The following is a 24,077-nucleotide window of genomic DNA, read 5'->3' as shown; positions in this document are numbered from 1 at the left end:
TTGTGTTTGTTTTGTTCAACACTTGGGGCCTGGGTTAGACAAGCTAGATGCTCGAGCTACTAAGTGTATCTTTCTTGGCTACTCAAGGACTCAGAAAGGGTATAAGTGTTATAATCCAAAATCCTATAAATCGTTTGTGTGCTCTGATGTCACCTTCTTTGAGTCAGTTTCATTCTTCTCAGATGTTGGGGTCTCTTCCTCTCCCTCCTTCCAGTAGCTCCTGTTTCTACTGCAGATGCACATCCTCTGCCTGTTACTACTGAGAAGCCACCAATCACTCAAGTGTATACCCGCAGAAGTGCATCGGGACCTCCTCCACTTCAGCCCCTGTCGACAGATCCTGCTACTGCTCCTTCTCCTTCAGATCCTGATCTTCCTATTGCTCTGTGAAAAGGTAAACGTACTTGTACTTCTCACCCCATTTCACACTATGTTTCTACTGTTCACCTTTCTGCTTCTCATTGCAAATTTATATCATTACTCTCATCTATTCCCATTCCCAAGACTGTCCAGGAAGCTCTTGCCTCCCCAGGGTGGTGGCAAGCCATGGAAAAAGAACTCTCTGCTCTACAACATAATCACACATGGGAACTCACCGCTCTTCCTTCCGGTAAGCACACAGTTGGGTGTGAATGGGTCTACACAGTGAAGTTTCTTCCTGATGATAGTGTGGAGCGATTGAAAGCGAGGTTGGTGGCCAAGGGTTATTCTCAAATGTATGGTGTGGACTATATGGAGACATTTTCTCATGTGGCTAAGATTGGTTCAGTTCGGGTGCTGATTCAATTAGTTGCTATGTATGATTGGCCTCTTGTACAACTTGACATCAAAAATGCCTTCCTACATGGTGATCTAGTTGAGGAGGTGTATATGGAGCAACCACCAGGGTTTGTTGCTCAGGGGGAGTCTGGCAAAGTGTGTAGGCTCAAAAAGGCAATTTATGGACTGAAACAATCTCCACGTGCTTGGTTTGGCAGGTTCAGTGAAGTGATGAAAACCTTTGGGATGAAACAATGTCAGGTTGATCATTCTGTGTTCAGCTATAACTCAAAGGATGGGAAAATCTTGCTAGTCGTGTACGTGGATGATATTGTCATAACTGGGAGTGATAGCAATGGAATCAACGGGTTAAAGAAATTCTTACAGGATCACTTCAATACGAAAGATCTGGGGAAGCTGAAATATTTCCTGGGAATAGAGGTTGCGAGGTCGAAACATGGGATCAACCTATGTCAGAGAAAATATGTTCTTGATCTACTTAAAGAAACAGAGTTGTTAGGTGCTAAACCAGCAGAGACTCCTATGGAACTCAATGCCAAGCTGAGTGTTGATGCAGGTGAAGAGTTTGATGATCCTGAAAGATACAGAAGGTTGGTGGGCAAATTGAGCTACCTGACCATTACCCGAACAGATATATCATTTGCTAGGAGTGTGGTGAGCCAGTTTATGCAACATCCTCGGGTTCCTCACTGGGAAGCTGTTCTGAGAATTGTTAGGTACCTAAAAGGTGCTCCAGGTCGTGGTTTGTTATACCAAAGTGGAGGAACTCTTGAGATAGTAGGGTACATAGATGCTGACTGGACTAGTTCTATATCAGATAGGAGATCAACTACAGGGTATTGTACCTTCCTCGATGGCAATCTTGTAACTTGGAAGAGCAAGAAACAAACAGTGGTGGCAAGAAGTAGTGTAGAAGCAGAGTACAGGGCTATGGCCCATACCACATGTGAGCTAGTATGGCTGAAGAACTTGCTTCAAGAGATGGAATTCTCAATTGACAAACCCGTGAAACTATACTGTGATAACCAAGCTGCTGTTCACATCTCTTCCAATCCCGTCTTTCATGAGAGAACTAAGCATATTGAGGTTAATTGTCACTTTGTAAGAGATAAAGTGATAAGTGGAGTGATAACCACATCTCATGTGAACTCAGGAAATCAGTGGGCAGATCTTCTCACAAAGGGATTGTCTCGGGGAAGAATAGATTACATTTGTAACAACCTGGGACTATATGATATATACTCTCCAGCTTGAGGGGGAGTGTTAGAATGCTCGAGTCAAGGGTATTTTGGTCATTATGGATTATCTTCTTGAGAGTGAAAGGTCTATTGCATCTGTGTTTAAGTTATGTGTCCCATCTTCTATGAGAGACAAAATGGTCTTTCCTGTAACTCTATATTTTTTGAATAAATACAAGTGGGTCAGCTAGGGAAGGGTGATTTTTTACTCTCTTCTAGTCTGGCTGAACCTTTCCTTCTTTTTTCTTCTTCTTCTTCTTCTTCTTCTTCTTCTTCTTCTTCTTCTTTCTCTTTTCTTTCTTCTTCTCTACTTCAACCTAGAATCTGCTAGGGTTTAATAATAGGATCCTCTCCTCCCTCATTTCATCAGAGTCCTAATTCAAATCTGCAAATAAATAGCACATCTATAATATAGGAATAAAGAAAATAGCTTGATATAACTATATCATAGAAATGAAAACCTATACATTATCGTTCCCAAACAGATGCAGATGGGGAATTAATGAATAGGACCTTTTCTTCTAATCATAACCTTAGGCTATGTTTGGTTTGATTTGAAGAAAAAGTAGGAAAAGAAAGGGAAATACATGGAACCATATACAAAATTTGTAAAGGTTTCACTTTTATTTTCCCTACTTGGAGCTCAGGAAAATCGAGTTTGCCACCCCTCACTAGAAAAGTAAGATGGGGAGAAAACAAAGAAACAATAGAGAAGAAAATATCTGCCAGAAATATACAATTCCAAAAGGAATAAAATAAATTGAGTGGAGTACACACGGAGAATAACAGGAAAACAAATTAAATACCGAACACCTATAAAAAGCCATAATGTAAAAACAAATTAAATACTGAAAACAGATAAAAAATCACAATATCAGAGATTGAATACAATGGTGGGAAAGACACATCCCAGTCGACAAAGGTATGTTGCATGAGTAGATGCAAAGCAAATTAAATACAACAAAACAATACATTGAAACACTAATTCGAAACTATGATGGTATGATCAATTAGCATCTGGAGCAAATTAAATAAGAGTGTGGAGGGCAAAGAAACCAACCAAGATCCAAGATGGAAGGAAACTTAACAGTTAGCTATAACAAAGATACAAATAGTATTAGCGAAGGTGGAAGTTTTTGAAACAACAAAGTTAGCTAGATTCTATTTAGACAGAAGATCTAATAATGCCACTTTTTGCAAGCATAAAAACCCAAAAAAAGCACCAAGAACATGTTATAATGCGTGCATAGCAAAAAGGGGTAATTAAATAAAACATAGAAGATAGATCCGAAAGTGGCAACCTCTCAAAACAAAACAGAAGAATAGGCAGTTCGATAGGAACCGGAGTAAATTTAAAAAGGTGCAAATAAAAGGAGTGAGTAATAGTGACAAACTATATCGAGCAGCAACACCGAAACCGAGAGGCAAACTAAATTCTGGACAAATAGGATTCTGGAAAACAAACTAAATACTGAAAACATATAAAAAGTCATAACATCAAAACAAATTAAATACTGAATACATATAAAAAAGCACAATATCCGATATTAAATACAAAGATAGGAAAATAACTAAAGGCAGGTTACATGCGTAGATGGACAGACACAGCTCATTGCACAAAGGCAGCTTGCCTAACCAGATGCAAAACAAAGTAAATACTGGAATTCGAAAAATTAAATACCAATTGAGATGTGAGGGGAAATGTGGAAGGGTAAAACAAAACTTCAAATGAAGTGGCCATTCGGTCATCATAGCCCCAAAGTAAAGCATTCAATACAACCAAACGAATATCAAAAGCATAAACAGATTAATGCAAGACAACCATACAAGATAATAAATTTATCAATAAACAATGATCAGCGGTGTGAAATAATTGCTTTGAAATGAACAAATTTCATACAACTATATTACAGAAATGAAGAGCCCATGTCTATGAATAAATACACATGATTGATAATGTTGTGGTAGATCGTAAACTTATTCGATGACTAGAAGCAATTGCCGAAAAGGTTTCTTTCTATTGAAGGTGGATCCATCGAAGGCCTACGATCAGGTGGAGTAGTCGTTCATCATTCAGTGTTTGAATCTATTGGGATTTTCGGAATCTGTTAGCAAATTAATTACAGCTTGCATTGCCTCTAACTCTGAAAATCTTGATTAATGGAAAGTCAAACTATGGTTTCTCTCCTGAAAGGGGCTTAAGACAGAGTTGTCCACTTTCACCCTATCTTTTCATCATATATTTGGAAGTTCTTTCTCGGATGTTATCTAATGCCTTGGAGACTGGCACATTAAAAGGCTTCAGATTCGGCAGGTCAAATGTGAAAATCAACCACTTAATGTTCATTGATGATTTATTATTAGTGGGAAGAGCTGAAACTGAAGAAGTTCAACACTTGAATGCCATTTAAAAAAAAAAAAATCTGTGATTAGACAGGTCAAGTGATTAACCTTGAGAAATCATCTATTTTTTTCAGCAAAAATACCCCTTTATCTCCATAAAATTCAATTAAGAATTTGTTTAGTGTTGCTGATATGAAAAAGGAAGACACCTACCTCGGTGGTCCACTCATCCAAGTTGGTAGAAAATTCTCTTCTTGGTAGTTTTTGTTGGACAAAGTTAAAGCTAAACTCAAAGGTTGGTAGATGGGGGTTCTCTCTCATGCATGAAGATCTACTCATTAAATCTATCCTTACCTCAATGCCTATTTACCACATGCTATCTTACTCTCTGCCCTCAACCATTTGTAAGGGTTTAACTATCTGTAGAGACATTTGATGGGGTGTGTCTCATGGTAAAAAACCTCTTTACCTGAAGGCTTGGAATTCTTTTTTACTTCCCAATGAGAAAGGTGGTATAGGCTTCAGACATTTTGGCTTGGTCAACAAAGCACTCACAATGAAGATTGTTTGGCGTTTCTTAAAGGAAAATAATTCTTTGTGGGCCCAGGTTCTCCATGCAAAATATCTTCTAAATGGTTCTTTCTGGCGTCAGATGAAAAAATCAGGTGATTCACCTCTTTGGACTACTATTCTTGATTGCATAAATGACTTAATTAAAGGGTGCAGGTGGATTAGCTGTAGCGGGTGGAATGTTAACATTTTTTAAGATCCTTGGTTGCCAAATGGTCTTATTGACAAACCTGCAACTTGAAACCAACCCATGAACATGGTGGCTACTCTTATAGATCAGCTCTCATAACTGGAGTAATGTTGTGCACACATAGGGTTTCAATGAGACTGTTAATATGATTTTGAGAACTGATATCCCTTCTACTTTTCATTCCCATGGGGATACCCTAGTTTGGACTTTAACTCCCCATGGTAACTATACCTATAATTCGGGATACAAACTTATTTCCAATTCTCTAGAATCTTCACACTATGTGGGTTTGTCTAGTACTGAGCTGGAAATCTTTTTGGAAGATAAAATTTATCTTACTCAAAATAAAAGCATTTGTTTGGCGTTGTTGCAAAGGAGCCATTCCTGTGTTTGCTAACCTTGCCAAGAGGTCGAATCATATTGATCCCACCCGCAGACTTTGCCATGAAGATCCAGAAACTTTGGACCACTTATTTTTCCACTGCCCAGTGGTTCAACCAATTTGGTTTGCCTCATCCATGGGTTTGCGAGTCAACATTTGCAGTGATCAAGGTTTTCTTTTCTAGTTAGAGGAGTGGATGAAAATGGATAACATTATTAAAGAGGAGTCTGATCTCTCCCTATTTACTAGAGGCACTATTCTTATGTGGTATATTTGGAAGGCTAGATGTCAAACCTATTTCGATGAGAAGTCATTCACTCATTCAGCCATTCTCATTCCCTATAATGTCCACCTTGGAGACTTGGTGAAAATGCGTGAAAGACCTTTGTTGACCTAATTAGGAAACTTAAGATTTGCTTCTGAAGATGTAGGAGATTCATCATATGGATGGCCGAGTCCTACAGAAAGGTTGGACGAAATTTCAAAAATTCCGTTATTCCCATCCGGGAATCCTATTCCCAATTTAGAAAATTGTATTTTCAATGTTCGTTCTTGTAACCAAACCGGACCAAAGCTGAAACTAAATTAAGGGAGGGATATACCAGATGTGAAATCCACGCAAAAATGCTCCTCCCAACGTAGGTATTCACGCCCAAAGAGTACCAACTTCTCCCTTCATTGAAGATGACAGGTTAGGATGAGGCAGGATCAGTAGAAAGTTCTTCACCAAGAACTAATGATTCTTCAGCAAAAATAGACTGGGACAATGAGCACAGCTTCTAAACTGTTTCTTCTGGCAAAAAATAAAATCAAGATCGAATCTTGATCCAATCCAAAAACTGGAGATTGAGCAGTGTAGGGTGGCAAGAGCAAGAAGAAAAAGAGTAGAATGCAAGATTAATCTAACTGTGTTGTCTTCTCTCTGTATTCAGTGAGTGTATTTTGAAGGTTTGCCCTGCTCTCTTATTTATAGCCTTAAAAAAATAACTTTCTAATCTTATTAGGAGTTTTCTTATCCAAATATTTTATTTGGATCTGGACTCTTTAAGTGAATAACGATAATCCCTTATCTTATCTGTTGATCCAAATTTCAGATCCACCCCTATTTAAATAATCTAATTAACCCAATTCGAAATGGGCTTTTAGGCCCATTAAGCTTTCAGGTTTGCTTCTACTTTAATGCTGGCTAGTTTGGTTCTCTTTGTATGGCATGGGACCCTATCATTGATTTACACATCAGTCACATGGGTTCAGCCTAGCCTCTGTTACAAGGCTTGGCCGAATTAACTATTGGATACAGTAAACCCCTGAGTCCATCACTACGGGCTCTTAATGGACCTAACATTATACTAAATGGTCATTAGGTCCAGCTATCTTATAAAAACCCAAGGACTATGGGCATATGATAGATTAGTCCATTAGGTATAATCCTCAATAGTCTTACATTTAACATCCCAGCACATAATGATCAAACACTGTTTAACAAGAAAAGACCTCTCCCTCAGCTGCAAAGTGCAATGCAGCACTCTCTATTCACATGGATCCCAGAAACTAAAACTTTTTGCAAACATTTTGAAACTATAATATATATGTATATCTCTATATAAATATATTTTGCAAAAACTAATTTCAACGATTAAAATCAACTGCGGACAGTTTAGGTTTCCATCAAAGAAAATACATCTCTGATCATTCACTTTGTCCAACAAAATGGTTGATCTTGTCACTATGATCACCCACTCAGATGAATTTTTGGATTGTCCCAACATACCCAGATTTTGATCCCCTCTAAGAATCGCACTGATTGGCATATCAAAAACAACACAATCCAACACCTAGTGTAGTATCATAACCATCTATCTCCAATATCCAGGGCAATACTGAAATTTTGATCTGATTCAGGGTTTTCAGAAAACCCACACTACATATACATCAAGTCTCACCTGGCAGCTAAGACAAATCACCCCAAACAATTTGATGGTACATCAATGTTAGTCTTGACAGGATAAATCTCCCCAGACCTATCCAACGACTGTAAAGATTCAAAACTAACACGAGTCTCATATGTGTCAAGTTTAAGGGTATAACACATAAACACATCATAATAACATAAATTAATATGTACTTTATCCCTTTACAATAAATGTCATAATGTACATCATGCTGATTGGAGCTAAAGGCATACAATGAAAAACCATTCTCATTCCCTATAATGCCCACCTTGGAGACTTGGTGAAAATGCATGAAAGACCTTTGTTAACCCAGCCAGAAGACATAAGATTTGTTTCTCTTCAAAGAACCTCATCAGTTTGGATCAAACCTCCTCATTTGCACATTAAAATCAATATTGATGGAGCATGCTGTCCATCAAAAGATGCGGTTTTTGTCATTGCTCGAGATGAATTTGGGTCACTCTTGGTTGCAAAGCCTTGATGAAAAGTTCTTCTCTCATTGAATCTGAATTTAAAGCAATTTTAAAGGGCCTTCAACTAGCAAAATCTTTCATCTTGGACCCGATTATCATAGAAAGTGATGCTAAAGTTGTTATTCAAGTTCTCTCTTCGGATCTAGAACCCCCTTGGAGTTCGCTGCTAGTTGCCTTGGATTGTAAAACCATCTCAAAATCCTTCTCATCCTGTACTTAGTATCACACCCCTCGGCCCTGTAAATAGAGCAGCCCATGGGCTTTCCCAATTTGCTCCAAGACAAAACTGATCATTTACTTGGAATTCTTTTCCAAATTGTATCCGATCTATTATTTTGGATGAGATGTAACCTCCAAGTTGAAAGTTAAATAAAGCTCTTGTCCTATGACTTCAAAAAAAAATGAATAAATACACATGTATTAGTAGCAATAATGATAAGGAATATGAACAATGACAAATGCCACAACAGTTGGGAGCTCAGCAAAAATGAATGTGCCACCCACACCCACATTAGAAAAGTAAGAGGAAAAAAATAAAGAATAGAGAACAAAATATTAGACAACAAAACATCTCACTGAGATATACAATTCGAAATGGCATGAAATAAATACACTAGACTACAGTGTGAGGAATAACTGGGAAACATATTAAATACTGAATAGGTACCTTCAAAACCAATAAGATAAAAACAGTAGATCACGTAGAAACGAATAACAGGAAAAGAAACTAAATACTAAATACATATAAAAAAAAAAAACCATGATATTAGAGATTGAATACAAATATAGGAAACTAACTAAAGAATGGGAAGTCATTCAATACAAATATACTGGACACGAAAGGAAGTAAATGCCGAAAGCATAGCACCAACAAATAGGGAGAATATTAGAGAAGAAAAGTAACTTTAGATAACTTCAACACGGATAAAATAAATATAGTAGGTTACATGGGAAGCAATAGTAGGAGAACAAATTAAATACCGAATACAATATAATCTCCTTCTACAGGCTAAAATGAATACATATAAAAAAATCACAATATTCAGAGACTGAGTACAAAGAAATGAAAGAAATTCAACGGAGGTTGAATGGGTAAATGGAGAGACAGAGACCGGTGGACAAAGGCAATTTGACTAAGTAGACGGAGAGCAAAATTAAATACTGTAAAAATGTCTAGCAAAAACGAGGCAACAAGACATACGTGAAGGAAAATGTGGAAGAGAAAAACAAAAACCGAAATCAAGTGGTCACTCGGTCATCATAGACACACTGTAAAACATGCAAGCTAAGTAATGCTAGATGGCGCAGACGGAGAAGCAAAAGCATGGAAGCTAATTAATGCTTGTAGAAAAGTAAGACAAAAAAAATAAACAATAGAGAACAAAATATTATAGAACAAACCTCTGAAATTTAGAATTCCAAATTGAGTAGAATAAATATAGTAAACTACATAATGAGGAATAACTGGGAAACATGTTAAATAATGAATAGGTACCTTCAAAACCAAATAAGATAAAGAGAGTAGATTACGTAGGAAGGAATAACAATAAAACAAACTAAATATTGAATATGCTCGGGATGGCTTGGCTTCGGGGAAGTGTTATCTCTTTACGTCTGTTTTTTTATCTAACTCAGATCAAAGCTCCTTCTGGTTCTGCTTCAGTTAAGATCTTTTCGTAGGTTCTCTAGAGTCTTTGATCCTTTCGTTGGTTCTTTTAGAGTTTTTGGATAGGGTTTCGTGTTCTCTGTTTTCATTCTTCGTATGCTCGTGGTTTCTGTTTTGCTGGGGGTGTTGGCTTGGCTTCTGGGAAGTGTTTTCTTTTTTCTTGCGTGCTTTGTTCTAGTTCAGATCAAATCTCCTTCTGGTTTTGTTTCAGTTAAGGTCTTTTGTAGGTTCTTTTAGAGCTTTAGTGCGACCGTAGATCCTTTTAGAGTTTTATCTTTGCTTTCTTATATCTTTTTCCTGGTGTAGGAGTTAGTGTTTTGTAACTATTAGTAGGATTTCTGATTTCGGTTTTCTTTACTTCGTTCTTCTTAAGCTAGATTCATATTTTTGTAGCAGGATAGGCTGTGATGTAATGGGAGTAAAAGGGTCCAGGAAAAAATTTAAGAGGCGAGCTCAAAAGCTAATTTGTTAGGATTAGGAGTCCGTTCATGTATATATCCTCTTTGTATATATCTTCTTTCCTTATCATAAATAGTTCAGATATGATAGGAAATATTGAGTCCCTATAAGCTTAGGAGTTTTAGTTGCCATAAGCTTCGGAGTTCGGTGGTTGTATTCATGTATTTATATTTGAATTCTCAATGAATAATACACAGAAAAAACAAACCAAAAAAGCTCTGATTTTACATGGTATCAGAGCTTCGAAACAGAAGCTAGAGGTCTGTGTTCCAAGACCTCTCGAGATCAGTGGCGGCAGCGACGTTATTCGGTGCCGGGAAAGAATAGACTTTGCACTCCAGATTTCGTTCGACACTTCGTCTTCCGCAAAGTTCGATCATCACCTTCGTCCTACCAAGGCTGCAACCGGCGGGTCCGTTCTGAGATCTAGTTCTCACATATCAGACAAAAACTCTGCAGAATTCTTTGGTCTTCCTCTTATGCAGAAGTTAAATTCTGCTGAAACTGTTAATCGTTTTCTGTTTTTGGGCAACCAGCGGAAGCGGCGGTTTCTCCCCTTTAGCAAACACTAAGAGGCGGGAGTCATTCTAGCAACGGCGATATATTACCAGCGGTCGTCTTCTATTTTTGAGCAACCAGCAGAAGCGACGGTTTCTCCCCTTTAGCAAACATTGAGAGGCGGGAATCGTTCCAGCGGTGGCGATCTATTATCAGCGATAATTTTTTTTTTTAGCAAAAGCTTCAGAAGCGGTTGGTTGCGGATGACTCACGAGTTCGGTCACTGTAATCCCAAATCCGAAGAGCAGCTTTTATAAGGACTAGAGGCCTTTCTGAAGCTCAACTCCCTTTTGTTTTTTTGGGGATTTGGATTTCTGTCAAGACTTGTGAAGTACGACATCAGCCCACCGAGACTCCAACGACTAGAACGAGCCTAGCTCGAGCAACAGCTGAGAACACCTGTCAGATCTGTTATAATAGCTCATGTGCAACGTAGCAGGGGTGTCCTCGAAGTAGTTCTTGAGGTGGGCTTTCAGACACAGTAGTCGGTATGGCCGAAAACAAAGAAAAAGAACAGAGCAGTGGTCAATTGACAAGGAATGTAATCTCGCCCTACCTTCTATCAACCAATGACAATCCAGGTAGCATTATCACACAGATCCAGCTTAGAGGCGACAACTATGATGAATGAGCTCGAGCAATAAAAACGGCGCTGTGAGCCAAGAAAAAATTCGGCTTCATAGATGGATCGGTAAAGCAACCTTTGGACGATTCGGTGGAATTGGAAGATTGATGGATGGTGAATTACATGCTTGTGTCATGGATTCTGAATACGATTGAACCTAATTTGCATTCAACTGTAACATACACTGAGATTGCGAATACGATGGATGGACATAAAGGAGCAATTCTCTATTGGTAATGGACCACGAGTTCAATAACTCAAATCCGAACTGGCGAATTGCAAACAAAGATGAATGACAATTCTGAATTACTATGGCAAACTCAAGATGATTTGGAAAGAATTGAGAAATTATGAGCAATATCCCACTTGTCAATGTGGTAAGTGCAACTACAACATAAGCAGGGCATGGGATAAGAAGCAAGATGAAGAGAAACTTCATCAATTTTTTTATGGGACTAGATGATACGATCTATGGAGGTGTGCGTTCGCATATACCGAGTACAGAACCCTTGCCAAGTTTGAATCGAACCTATGCCATAGTAATTCAAGAGGAGCAAGTTCAAACCATGACTAGAGCAAAGGAAGAGAAGATTGAAGTTGTGGCCTTCATAGCCCACGCAAGGAAGAGGCAAAGCAAAGGCAGAGACAAGAATGTGGGTATGTACTCACTGCAACAAGGCAGATCACGATACAGAGTCTTGTTTCCAACTGATCGGCCACCTTGAATGGTGGGGTGATTGGCCAAAAAATAATGCCCGTGGAACAAACCGAGGGCGTGGTGGACAAAAATAAGGAGCAGGGACAGGAGGAAAAGCACGTGGCGGCCAAGTCAAGGCCAATATAACTGAACCTCTGCACAATGCAATGCGTCTCAAGAAGAACCAATTGATGCAGTCAAGACTGGATTAAATGGACTAAGTAGTGAGTAGTGGAACATGTTACTCAACCTTCTGAACACACAAAAAGATGGGAGTCAACGACTAAGTGATAAGCAAAAATTGTCAGAATGGATAATAGACACAGGGGCCTCTCATCATACGACAGGAAGCCTCGAGTCGATGAGAAACATAAAAAATGTCATTCTGTGCTATGTCGGGCTACCAGACGGGAAAGCGACAATAACAGAGAAAGAAGGCACAGTTGCACTGGACGATCATCTAAAACCGACTAGTATTTTATATGTGCCTAGTTTGAATTGCAATTTACTTTTTGTATCGCAATTGATTGAGAAATCGAATTGTATTGTCCAGTTCACTAATAAATTTTGTGTGATACAGGACCGCACTACTAGGATGTTGATTGGAGCGGGTGAACAACGAGAGGAACTCTATTATTTTTGAAGCATTACATCAACAAGAACAATGAAGATACAAAGAGCAGAACGTGGGATATTTGGCATCAAAGGTTAGGGCATCCTTCTTATAGAATTGTTAAGTTGCTGCCTTTTATTAGCATTAAGAATAATGATGATGACAGTATTAAGGGTTGTGATGTATGCTTCCGAGATAAACAATGTTGAGAAGAATTTGTTTCTAGTAATAGTAATAAAACATTTGATACTTTTGAGTTAATTCATTGTGATTTGTGGGGTCCTTATAGAACTGCAGCCTCTTGTGGTGCTCATTTTTCTTGACCACAGTAGACTATTTTTCTAGAGGCGTTTGGATCTATCTTCTAGTTGATAAGACAAAAGTGGGACGAGTTCTTCGAAATTTTTTTGTTATAGTTCAAAGGCAATTTAACAAACCTATAAAGGTGATCCATACTGATAATGGGACTGAGTTTGTCTGTTTGGCTAGTTATTTTGCTGAAAGTGGTATTATTCATCAAACCACTTGTGTCGAGACCTCTCAACAAAATGGGAGGGTTGAACGTAAGCACCGCCACATACTCAATGTTGCCCGAGCCTTGCGCTTTCGAGTTAGCTTGCCTATTGATTTTTGGGGGGAATGTGTCTTGACCGCATGTTATTTGATCAATCGGACACCGTCCATTCTGTTGAAGGGAAAGACTCCCTATGAAATGCTATTTGGGCGACCTTCTTATGATAATGTGAGTTTTTGGTTGCTTAGCATATGCGCACAATCATGGACATGGAGGGGATAAATTTGTCAGTCGGAGCAGACGGTGTGTTTTTATTGGGTATCCTTTTGGAAAGAAATGATAGAGCTTGTATAATTTAGAGTCCGACATGTTCTTTGCATCAAGAGATGTTATTTTTTTAGAGCATGAATTCACGTATGCACACAAGGATGATGCACAACCGAACAAAGCACAAGGTCAATTTATTTGTGGAATAGATGGGATAGATGAGGTGTTGGTACCATCCACTTGTTTACCTGGACTAGCAAAATGGCGAGATGGAGACTACCCAACGAGGTGAACTCGCTGAAAGAGTCTGTGTGAAAGGAACCCACGTAGACCCAAATGCAAATGCTAGTGAACTCATGCATTCTTGTGACGCCACCACAGAAAATGCAACCAGAGACAGTTATGATGTCAGGGGGGTGGTGTTGTTAAAAAATAACACACTCTGAATTTTATTTGGGGTGTGGGCATCGATAGAAACAGTAGTACACAAGGTTGAGAGATTATGTGCTTCACACCACATAGCGCTTGAGTCCCTTTCCGCATCCCTTTACAAGCTCACTTGGCCAATCACATTTTGTAAGTAGTCCTTATCCCATAAATAACTATGTAAAATGTAACAATTTTTTTTGTCGATGTCATGATTTCTTGGCAGCTATTACTGCAGGACTTGAACCTACTTCTTTTGTGGAGGCCATAAAGGATGAAAAATGGAGGGATACAATGCAAAAAGAAATACGGGCTCTTGAAAATAAACAAACATGGACCGTGGAGCCTTTGCCATCCGGAATACGAGCCATATGATGCAAATGGGTGTATTGAATCAAGTATAACGCTGATGGGACAATGAAAAGATACAAAGCCCGTCTCGTGATTTTTTGGAACAAACAGATCGAGAGAATTGATTATAATGAAACTTTTGCCCCAATTGCAAAACTAATTACTGTTCGTACCTTTCTTGCAGTCGCAGTAGCTACAAATTGAGAGCTTCATCAAATGGACGTACATAACGCATTCTTGCATGGTGACCTTCATGAAGAATTCTACATGAGAATGCCTCTTGGTTTTCAGTCAGATAAATCAAGTATGATGTACCAGTTGCAAAAATCTCTGTATGACTTGAAACAAACGCCAAGATGTTGGTTTGTTAAATTAACCACAACCTTGAAAATATATAGGTTTCAGCAATCATGTTCAAATTACTCCCCATTCACCTTTCGTCGAGACGAAGCATGTGCTTGTTCTCGTGTATGTGGACGACATTATGATATCAGGTAATGATCATATGACAATTCAAATCTTCAAGAAATATTTAAATGACTGCTTCCATATGAAAGAATTGGGACCATTGAAATATTTTTTGGACATTGAAGTTGCCTAAAACTCAACAGGAATTTTTGTCTCAACAAAAATATGCTCTAGATATTATCTCTAAATTCGGATTACTTTATGTAAAACATGTTCCTTTTCCTCTGGAGCAGAATCACAATCTCACCTTGACAGATGGACCTCTCTTATCTGGTCCTGAGAAATACAAACATTTGGTGGATAAGCTTATTTATCTCTCGACAACTCAGGATGAGTTGTCTTATTGCGTGCATGTTCTATCCCAATTTATGCAGCAACCGCAAAAAAAACAATGGGAAGTTACACTGCGAGTGGTGCATTACTTGAAAGGAAATCCTAATAAAAGAATTATCTTGTGTTCAAATTGTGACTTATAGTTATATGCACAGTCTGATTCAAACTAGGCGAATTGTCCTCTATCTCGACGTTCTTTTTCTGAATGGCTTATTCTACTTGAAAAATCGCCAATCTCCTGAAAAACTAGAAAACAACACACTGTGACTCATTCTTCAACAGAAGAAGAGTATCATTCTATGGCCACGACACATGTGAATTAAAATAGCTAAAATGATTGTTATTGGCTCTTGTAGTTACGCATTCAAACCCAATGCAATTATACTGATAGTCAGACAGCCTTGTATATTGCGACAAACCCAATATTTCATGAGCATACGAAACATATTGAAGTTGATTGCCATTTTGTACGTGATAAGATTCAAAATGGTTGCATTCATCATACTTATGTGTCACCATCGTTCAACTAACATTTTTACAAAGGCATTGGGTCGCAAAGAATTTGAATACTTTCTTCGCAAATTTAACATTCAGGATCTGTATGCTCCATGCTCCAACGTGAGGGGGGTGTTAGGATTAGGAGTTCTAGTTGCCATAAGCTTCCGAGTTCGAGCTGTATTCATGTATTTATATTTGAATTCTCAATGAATAACAGACAAAAAAAAAACAAACCAGAAAGGAAACATTCGACAAATCTGATGCTTTGCGTAAAGTAAAGATGGAAGATAACCATCCGTTTAAAATTATATAAAATAATGCTTGCCATGCAGAAAAAAATGCCTGAAATTATCAAAAGTTTCCTAAGGAAAATTCCTAAAAAATAGGAAATCCAAACAAAAAGGGGGAAGGAAAGAGTTATGCACTAACCAGAAATCGAAGGTGAGAAAAACCCAAGTGGGGAATGCCAATACTTGTGGTACAAATCCAGTACAGCTTAAAGGTAAGGATCACTCAGAGTAACGATTCTCAGACCATCTACACAAATTGTGAGGATCAGGAAAAAACCGTTCATGGTGGCCCCTTATGTCTTTTCTTTAATGCTATTAATAAAAAGGAATGGAGCCTTAATGTAAATGGAAAAAATCGTAAGCCGTGAGCAGCTGAAGTGGAAAAAATGTTGAACTTAACGGTTAAAATTCAAATAGCAAGCTCCAGTGATTACATATGCTATGGGGAAATCAAAAAAAAAAAAAGAGAAAAGGAAGATGCACGCGAGCCCAAATGACATTGGAAACTGAAGGAAGTAAGAGCCCAAATGAACCAGATTCTTCAATCAATGGAAAAACTTTGGAAACTGAAGGAAGCAATAAACCCATGACAGAGTTTCATGTGGAAAGAAACTCAAATAGTTGTAAATCAAATAAATTTGACAAACAAAATAAGCTCTCTTCATGCATGAATCGAGAGAATTTAATGCTCTGCGATGGAGAACCCAAAAAAGAATTTAAGACCTCTCATTGGACCCATCAGATAACTTCGGAAATTGAACCCAAAAGAAATCAACATTTAGAGAATGTGGAGACTGGAGACATAGGAGTGTGGAACACGAGAGGCTGATCGCACATGAACAGGTGCATGATTACAGCTACAGAGAAGCATTAATGAAGAAAAACACCATTCGCTATGGGCGGTGCATGCAAGAAACAAACAGTCGCACTCGTGGCGAGCCTGGAGGGTGCAAATAGGATAAAACCTGACAGTAGAGATAACACATACTCGCCTTTTTGCCCAGTGTCTCCCCTGACTGTGCAGAAAGAAGCTAATAGTGAAAGAGAGACCCACAGAGGGAGACCGAGCCTGCTAGAGAGATACACAGAGCAATAGTGAAAGAGAGAGAGAGCGGAAGATAATGGGAGAGAGAAAAGATAGACACAGCGAGAGGGAGAGGGAAAGAGGAAGAGAGAGAGGTGTGACAGGGACAGACCGCACCGAAATGAGAGAGACGCACAAGCACAGAGAGAGAGAGAGAGGGAAAGAGGAACAACGAGAGGTATGAGAGAGACAGAGCGCACGGAGATGAGAGAGACGAACAGATGGAAGGGGAAGGCAGGTAGAGAGAGAGACAGGGAGGGTGAGAGAGAGCGAGAGATATTAGAGAGAGAGAAGACAGAAACAGACGGAGATGAGAGAGACGAAGAGATGGAGGGGGAGGCTGGTAGAGAGAGAAAAAGAGGGAGGGTGACAGAGAGACAGTCAGAGATATGAGAGATAGAGTTTTATGACAGACTGAGCGAGGAGGAGAGGAGAGAGACGAACAGACGGAGGGCGAGGCAGGTAGAGAGAGAGCGAGAGGGAGGGTGAGAGATACAAGAGAAAGCGAGAGAGTTATGACAGACTGAGCGAGGAGGACTGAACGCCTGTCCATCAAACCAGGAACCTTACTTTGTCCATCGGGCTAAGACTCTGCCTGTACCCTGGCCGGGTAGGTGGACCGGCTACGGCCAAGTCCGTCTCGGCCGATCGGGGTCACACCTACTGAAAGGCAAGCCGACCCACACCAATGTCGACACCAATGGGCCGGTTAAGACCGACAACGGCCCGGGTCAGGTCACTTTCACAAGAAGGCAAACTGTTTTGGATACGGCGAAGAACGGCTCGGTAGATCGGCTAAACCAGATGCAGAGGGCGGACCGACTAAGATTGTCCAACGGTTTATGTCCAACAAGCATAGGGAGACAAGTCAGCCGATCAACGCTTTGTCGAATGGGCCCTGCCCACACGGGGTCAAGTGGGTCGGACATTGCCCAATGGGTTTTGTCCATTTGGACAAGGGCCCTATCCACCGGGTTGTGTCCAACGGTCTAAAGGATTCGTGGAACACATGTATGCCATCTTAACCAATCCGAAGCATGATTTTAAGAGTTTAAATATCTTATCCGACTCTATTTTCAAATAATTTGATTTTGAGCAAAATTTGGATGAACCTGTGTTTACAGGAAAACCAATGGGGATAAGGTTATGTTATTGGTTCTGTATGTAGATAGCATTCTACTAATTGGAAATAATGTATAAATGTTAACTTTGGGGAAAGTGTGGCTTTTACAGCAATTCTCAATGAAAGATCTTAGATAAACCACATATATTTTGGGACTTCGACTCTATAGTGATATATCGAAGAGGATAATTGGATTATTTTAATCTACTTACATTGACAAAATTGTCAATACATACAGTATGGAGAACTCCAAAAAATGAAACATTCATTTCAGGTACAAAGTCATTCTCTCCAAGGGTATGTCTCCCAAGACACCCGAGGAGATTAAGGGCATGAAAGAAATTCCTTATGCCTTAGTCGTATAGAGAGTCATGTATGTCATGTTGTGCACTCGTCCTGACATTGCTCAGGCAATGAATGTGGTAAATAGATATCAATCTAAACCAAGGCAAAAACATTGGATAGTTGTATAACACGTATTAAAATGCCTTTGAATGACAAAACGAGCTTTGTCTGGGATTCGACGGTAGTTCACTATAGATCATCGAATATACTGATATCGACTTCTAATCAGACCTAGATGATAGAATGTCTATATCTGGTTACATTTTTGCGATGGGGTCTTGAGTAGTAAAAATAGTAGATTCCACAACCCAAGCCAAGCACATTATCATAATTAAGGCTGCATAATGAATAAAGGTGTTCATTCTAAAATTTGGAATTCAATACATCACTCACTCCACTGTTATGTGACAACACTGGATTTACGGGAGATTAATGTTAAAGGGTAGCATCAGTGGAGAATGTGGCAAACCCATTGACTAAGCCACTTACATAGAAAATGTTTGAGAAACACGTGAAATGTATGGGACTCCGGCTTGTGTCCAATTGGACCTAAGTGCAAGTGGGAACTATTTGACAGTTATGCCTTTAACTCCAATCAGATTGATATATCTTTTGACATTTATTTTAAATGAATAAAGTACATAATTGATTCATGTCATTATGGTGTGCTTCTGTGTTTTTACCCATAACTGGACATTTATGAGACTTGTATTAATTTAGAACCTTCACAACCGTTTGATAGATCTAAGGAGGTTTATCCTGTCAAGGCTGACACTGATGTACCACCAAGTTGGTTGGGGTGGCTTGTCTCAGCTACTAGGGTGAGACATGAGGTACATGAAGTGTGAATTTTCTTAAAACCTTGAACTGAACCAAATTCCAGTATTACCCTGGACCTTGGAGACAGATGGGCAAAACTGAAATGTTACACTTAACCCCTATACTCAATTATGGTATTGCACTAAGTGTCGGATTTGGGTTGTCTTTGATGTGCCAATCAGTGAGATCCTTAGAGGGGGTAAAAAACTGAGTATGTTGGGACAGTTCGAGAATTCATCTGAGTGGATAATCATAGTAACAAGATCAGTCCCTTTATCGGACAAAGTGAATGATCGAGGAAATGCACTATTTCTGATGGAACCTAAACTACTGGTAGTGGATTTCAAAAATGTTTGAAATTTTGTTTTGCAAAATATATTTATATATAAATATACTTATATATTATGGTTTCAAATTGTTTGCAAAAAGTTTTAATTCTCATGATCCATGTGAGTAGAGAGTGTAACATTGTACCTTCCAACTGAGTGAGAGATCCTCTCTTGTCGGGCAGTGTATGATCATTATGGACTTAGAGGTTAAGTGTAAGACCATTGAGTGTAATACCTGATGGGCTAATCTTACATCTGCCCATAGTCCTTATACATTCATAAAATGGCTGGATCCAATAACCATTTACTGTAAATGTTGGGCCCATTAATAGCCAATGGTGATGGACTTAGGGATTCACTGTTTCCCACAGTGAATTCGACCAGGCCTTGTAACAAAGGTTGTGCTGAACCCATGTGGCCGATGTATATATCAATGTTAGGGTCTCACGGCATACAAAGTGATGTGTGGCTCATTGTGACACTAGCAAGTGCACTAGCCGTTCAAGTAATAAAGTAGTGAGTGAAGTATCGTTCCCACGAGGATTTAGGAAACAATTACCAATACTAAATTGAACATTTCTTATCTGATCAACAAATAAATCAAAACTCTAATGAAAGCTAAGAAATCCTAAATTAAAATCTATCTAAATCATTGGTCCAATTGCCTTCAATTCAGGTTAGAAGAGTAAGCAGTAAATGTCAATCTCAGAATTCAGCAATCTATCAATTTGGATCATTCGAATGAATCATGATTGAGCCTTGGTTTGGTGAAACCCCAAGGTCATGAACAGCCTCTCTCAAGCGCATGTTCATCCTATGCATGAGTGACGGTTCTTCTATCTCTAGCAAGAATCTAATCCCCATGCATGCATTTCTTCAAACACTTCTAAGGCATCAATTCAAATCTGAATTGATCACCAACTGAATTGTGCAAGTTATCTCTAACCTTGCACTCAATTCAGTTCTTGAATAGTAGATCTGAATTCCTAGAGTCTCTCTCAAGCACTCTAGGAATTCCAAGCTGTAGATTAATTCGCCCAATCTGAAATTTGCAGATCTGAATTCTCTTTCAAGCAATTCAGATCTTGCAATCTCAGATCTGAGAATTCAGATCTGAGTTTTGAAGGTTAGTTGGCCGAATTAATCTACAATCACACCCTTATTCAAGAAACTTCAAATACAATGCATGACCATTTGAATGAATCAAAAAGAATTAGATTGCTGAACTGAAATTTTACAAGCTGAAATACATCAAGGAAGAATGGAAACAAGGAGAAAGAAGAAAGAACATATAACTAAGAAACTGAATTCAAATCAAAAGAGAATGAAACTACAAATGATTTATTACAGAAGATCTTTGAATCACAAACTCTCAATTCGAACTCACCTTCTTCTTCTAGCTTGCTTGTCTTGAACTTCCTTCAGCCCTTCTTCTTCTTCTTCCTTGCGCCTAGCCTTCTTCTCTTCTCTTCTCTCAAGGTGGCTGAACCTCTAAGAGTGGGAGAGCCTTTCTCTCAAGCAATTGAACACTTTCTCCCCTCCTAGAGGCCTCCTTATATAGTTTTTCAAGGGGGCTCTTGCCCCTTCTTGAAGCCTCTAGAATGGGGTGTATTACACCCCTCATGAACCTTTTAGAGTGCTCCCTCCTTCTCTTCAAGAAACTCCTAGAAGTTGCCGCCCCTAGCTCCCTTTGGGCTGCTATTTGGGCTACAACTTAGCTTGCTTTTGAGCTCATGTGGGCTACACTCTAGGCTGTTATTTGGGCTAAAAATGGGCCTTCCTTGCTGGGCCGAATTCTCCTCATAGCTAGGCTTCTTCCCTTGGATTTTCCAAAGAGTTTCACTTGCTCTTCTTGGGCCGAATGAAATTCTCTTGCTCTCATGGCTGGGCCGGGCTGAACTTGATAAATTTTTGGGTTTTCTTTTCTTGCTTTTGCCTTCTTTTTGTTGATTTGGCTCCCCCTGAAATCTTTCTTGCAATCAAGCTAAAATACGGCAAAAATTTAATTAAACCATTATAAAATTTCATGCAAAAACCTCATAAAATATAGATAAATTGTAAGTTCATCACAAAGTGAGCCAAATTGGTAGCAGATTAAAGAATAAATGATCACATAAGCTTAATGGGACTAAGGCCCAATTCGAATTGGGCTTGATGAAGGAAGATTTGGCCCGATTTCTTGACCACCCAACATGTGGCAAAAGAAACAGCTCGGCATGGCAGTGCGCTCGAGGCGCGAGCTCCGAGAGGAGGAACCAGCAGTTCAAGCTCCCTAAAAGGAGCCCAAACTCCCCCTTTGACCCTGAGCCTTACGAGGAGCGCAAGGGGCAAAAACTCGAACTAGCCCGCCCCAGGGCAGTTTGGGCCACACCTCTACCCGAACTCAAGACTTCATCTCGCACACCACTCCAGCACTTCGGCTCCAAGCCGCCGAACTGGACAACCATACCTAACACCAAAGGAGTTTGTATCCTGAGGCGGTGCACTTGACTGACTTAGGATCTGACGCTTGACAGCCGCACTTCAACGGCCACCTACCACCGCCACCTCAGTCACAGAGACGGCTCTGACAAAGAGAGCAGTGGCGGTTGTCAGCCCCAACAGAGGTGATGACACCTGAACTAGCAAAAGTGTAGAGGCAATGATGCCCGACCTGACAAGAGCTTGGGAGTGAGTGCGCGAAGTGGTTATAAATGGCTCTCTTCCCCCCAAGAAGGAGGTATGTGATAACTTTGCGCTATCTAGTTTATTATCTTGCCTTTGAGAAGATACTAACTTGAGCTTCGGAGCACTCTCATCGGGTTTCTCCCCGAAGATACTCGTTTTCTCCCCCGTTTTCAAGCACCTTCCGCTCCAGCCAGAGGCAAGATCGTCGACAGTTAGGACCGGCCGAATTGCACTCCATCAATTGGCGTCGTCTGTGAGAACGCTTCTAAAAGCCTCCCTCTAAAACTCTCATAACCCCCTTTTTTTCCAAGAAACCCCAATACCCATGGCTTCTTCTAGCAATGTCAGACATAGCACGGAAATGAACTCCACCGGGGAACAACTTCAAGTCCCCATGGTGTGCATCGGACAATTCACCATCCCTCTTCTGGTGGATGGGATCCCCAGCCTGAACGTGCCACGAACAGTGGCGCCCGTGAACCTTCCCGCAATGAACGTCCCCCTGAAAGAATGGTAGGATCCATCTAATGGACACCAGGAAAGGTGCGGAATGGGTGGGCGAATTTCAAAAAATTCCCTACCTTCTTTCAACTGGGAATCATATTCCCTAAATTTAGAATACATTATTCAATGATTCTACTTGAACCATAATTAAACAAGATCTGAACCAAAAGGAAACAGGAAGGATTATACCTGATCCGGAGAAATAATATTTCCCAAAGTTGGTGTTCACGCCCAAAGAAGAAACCAAGAATCGCTCCTGCTAAAGATGACACAGCTGTGGATGGAACGGAACCAACAGGGTGCATCCTACACATTGGATTCTTCACAAGAACCCTATGGAAACCTTGAACACCGAATCATTTTGTCTTTCTTGCAAGACTGTTGTCAAGAACTGATTTATTGACTTCCTGTTGCTGCAAAGATCCAATCTTCCAACAGGGAGTGGCAGCGGCTAAAGGAGGAGAAGTTCAGGGATGAAGAGGGCAGAATTGTCTCTTCTCTCTAGAGTCTGTGAGAGATCTGATCTCAATTCGCAGGATGTGATTCTTGCTTACTCAAACCCCTAGTTCGAAATTCGATATTTCTACTAGGGTTTTTTCCTCTTTCTTCTTGATTAAAAAACCTCCCAATATTTTTTTTGAGAGTTATCCCAATCCAAATTAGTATTTGGATATGGGTTAATCTTAATCCTATCTACATATTAAGTTAGTTAACTCCTGATCTTATCAGGAGGTTACCAGATTCAAATCTAATTTGAATTTGGTCTCTTAGAGTGGATAAGGTTAAAGACCCAATCCTTTTACTAACATTAATCTCAGATTCACCCCATGAACAGGTGATCATATCAGCCCAGTTCGAAATGGGCTTTTGGCCTATTAAGTGTTTAGTGTTTAACCAGTTTCCAATCTGTTGCCCAGTTGGGCTTCTTTGTATGGCGTGGGACCCAAGCATTGATCTACAAACCGGCCACATGGGTTCGGCCCAGCCTTTATTACAAGGCCCAGCCGAATTCACTGAAAGACTCAGTGACCTCCTTGAGCCCATCACATGGACCCTATGGGCCCAACACTTACATTAAGTGGTCCCTGGGTCAAGCCATCTTATAAAAACCCAAGGACTGTGAGCAGGTGCAAGATTAGCCCATCAGGTATTATCATAAACGGTCTTACACTTAACCTCTCAGCCCTTAATGATCAAGCACTGTCCGACAAGAGAAGACATCTCCATCGGCTACAAGGAACAGTGCCGCACTCTCTACTCACATGAATCCCGGGAATTAAAACCTTTTGCAAATCTTTTGAAACCGTATATATACATATATACAAGATAAATCTTCCTAGACTTATCCAATGGCTGTGAATATTTAAAACTAACACAAGTTTCTATAAGTGTCTAGTTTTAGGGTTTTACACAGAATTATACCAAACAACACGAATCAAACATGCACTTTAATTTATTTCCACTAAATAACAAAAGTACATCAAATCCCATTGAAGCTAAGGGCATACAAGAC

This window comes from Nelumbo lutea, chromosome 5 (genome assembly GCF_056320005.1).
Source record: "Nelumbo lutea isolate HS-2025 chromosome 5, American lotus-T2T, whole genome shotgun sequence".
Lineage (NCBI taxonomy): Eukaryota > Viridiplantae > Streptophyta > Magnoliopsida > Proteales > Nelumbonaceae > Nelumbo > Nelumbo lutea.
Note: the sequence above shows the minus strand (reverse complement) of the source record.